Here is a 2,560-nt window from a genome sequence, read left to right as displayed (position 1 = left end):
ATGATAAATTAATTTGATTTCAGCATAAAGACCCTTCTACTATTGCTCCACTAATTAGACTAAGCTTCCCCCAAGTCAGACTCCCAGGATCTTTACTACTTCATATCATTAGACAAGACATGGACACAAATATGAAGAAAAGATTCCTGATCAACAGCAATCTGAAGGGCACAGGAAAATAAAAGTTCTTCATCAGTTGACTCTTGAAAATATGCCTGTTCATTATTGTTCCTTTGACTGAGGCACTTGCATATTGTAGAGAATTTTCTTTCAAAATAAATATGTCCATGCATTGGCGACTCTTCCTTCTATAAAACAAGTAGATCTGCATAGGTATCTGGAAAATAAAGAATGACAGGGGGATCTGAGAGGTATGGAAAAGAAAGTAATGTCTGTTTATAACAGTTTCTTTTCTTATTTCACAGTTATGTAAATTCTTATATATTGGAATTATTTATAGAGCAGTATGCCTTGATTATGCCTTTGTATTAGGGTGAGCAAGAAAAAAGTACTGATCTATATTTGGAAAGGCTGAAAATTTTACTACAGAAACATTTATTTTTAAAGCAATTTGTTTTCTTAGGCAATACTTAGCACTTCCCCTCACCACATGTTTTAGGTATGTCATTATTAGCTTTGCATAAATAAAATCTGTATCTATCTAGTCATACATAATATAATGCCCAAATATTTATTAGGAGTTTGCCTCAGAAAATAAGTGGGACAGGACACTAATTATACCCAAAAACTGTTTTTCTGCTCTGTGAAAGTACAGATAGAATGCAGCATGAAAAATGATGGAGCTCAATCTAGTGTAAAACTTGCACAGGCAAAGGAAGGTGATGATTTGTTACAAGGAAACATTTCTGTCAAACCTGATGGTTCATTTAAAACTTTACTGGTGAGACGACTGCACTTGGTACTAAAGTGTGGGATGGAATGCAATCAGGTGTTATAGAATAAAAACATGAATATGATTTTTATCCTAATATTGAAGTCTCACTGCAAATCTCATCAGAACAGGTACGACCACCGCTGGAGTGAATCCAGTTCTATTCTCGAGCAGTGGTCGGCAACCTTTTTTTTCAACTGAGCCAAATCTCGCCAAAACCACGATTGAAATTTATTTTGAGAGTCACACAGGGCGCGCACTGACAGAGGCTAGGAGCAGAGTCCTGACTCCTGGAGCGGCTGCCCAGCTCTCACACAGAAGAGCTCAATTCAAAGTGGAAAGAGCCGCAGGTTGCTGATCACTGCTCTAGAGAATTGGGAAAGAAGTGCAAAATCATAGGGATTCCCCCCAAACCACTCATTCTCACTTTGCCTTGCATTTAGTTCTCGTATTGGTCCCTCTGCCCCCATCATTTACTGCGGATATCTGAATTGTTGTAATAGAATTCTTAGAATCTAAGTGTAGATGACTTTTATTCACACACTCCTACTCCTTGGTGAAGAGAAAAGATAGCATTTCTTCCATTTGCAATTTAAAATATCTATCTCAGAATGTGAGAAGGGAATATTCAAAAGAATGTATCTAGTGGTGGGAGGAGAATTTACATGAATGTCCTTTAGTTAGTCACCCACAAACTTTCTGGGCAACTGAGAATAACATGATGCTCTAATCACACTCTTGGCTTATGGAGTCAAGAATTCTAGTAGTTTAGGGATGAAAGCTGCAGATTTTCTGGTATGCTGTTAGTTTTCCTTCTAATACAGCCTTAGGTTTTTCTCCTGAAGTACTGAACACAGAGAACACTTTTTTTGTCCCCCCTCATTCACAATACAGACCAGGCAAAGGACCTAGTTTGAGGTGTATATGGGGAGCATTTACTGTACCTCCTCTTTCTATACAGTCAGTGTAAAGAACACAGCCTGTGGTAAGCATTAGGAGGCCTTATCTTATCTTTTCTTTTTTAATTTATATATATGTATATGTATATATATATATATCTATACACACCAGTGCAACATTCCCATCACCAATATTCCAAGTGTCCTTTCTCCCCACCCCACACTGGCCTGTACTCTAGACAGACTTTCTCTTAAGTAACTCTTAAGTAAACAATGGTGATATTAAATTGGACACTTATCAAATTTACTGTGTCCTTTGTGTTCTACCCCCTCTTTTGTCTAATACTTTTCTCATTAGGTGTCCTTGGAAAGCATGCATGTTAGACCTCTATAATAAACTTCCATCACTTCATTATTTTCTTGTCAGAACTTTTTATATACCTTCCTCTACTTAGAGAATGTAATCAAAGGTTCTTAAACTTACTTAGCTTAACATCCTTGTTAAGAAGAAAAAATTACTCAGAACTCTTTATAATTTCTTTAAATCAACAAAAAGAAAGCACCACCTTGTTGAATCTGAGGCTACTATTGGACCCCTGGAATGTCCGATCGATCTCAAAAGGGTCATATCTCCCACTTAGAAACAGATTCTTACTAATACTTTCTTTGACAGAATATAGAAACTCTTAGCTCTATCTTCATAGAAGCAAAAGCACAAGGCGCTATCAGTTATGTGCATCTCAAAATTGATTTAGAAGGGAGTACTTAT

At 36.8% G+C, this 2,560-nt stretch overlaps 1 non-coding gene across 1 annotated transcript; it reads right to left on the bottom strand.

The window, feature by feature from the left end:
• Positions 1-1,759: 1,759 nt before the first annotated feature.
• On the bottom strand, positions 1,760-1,894 carry LOC126002521 (small nucleolar RNA SNORA51). The gene has a single exon (XR_007493211.1). It is a non-coding gene; the product is annotated as a small nucleolar RNA SNORA51 (small nucleolar RNA).
• Positions 1,895-2,560: the final 666 nt, after the last annotated feature.

This window comes from Suncus etruscus, chromosome 2 (genome assembly GCF_024139225.1).
Source record: "Suncus etruscus isolate mSunEtr1 chromosome 2, mSunEtr1.pri.cur, whole genome shotgun sequence".
Classification (NCBI taxonomy): Eukaryota; Metazoa; Chordata; class Mammalia; order Eulipotyphla; family Soricidae; genus Suncus; species Suncus etruscus.
This window is presented reverse-complemented; position numbering and strand designations above follow the sequence as displayed.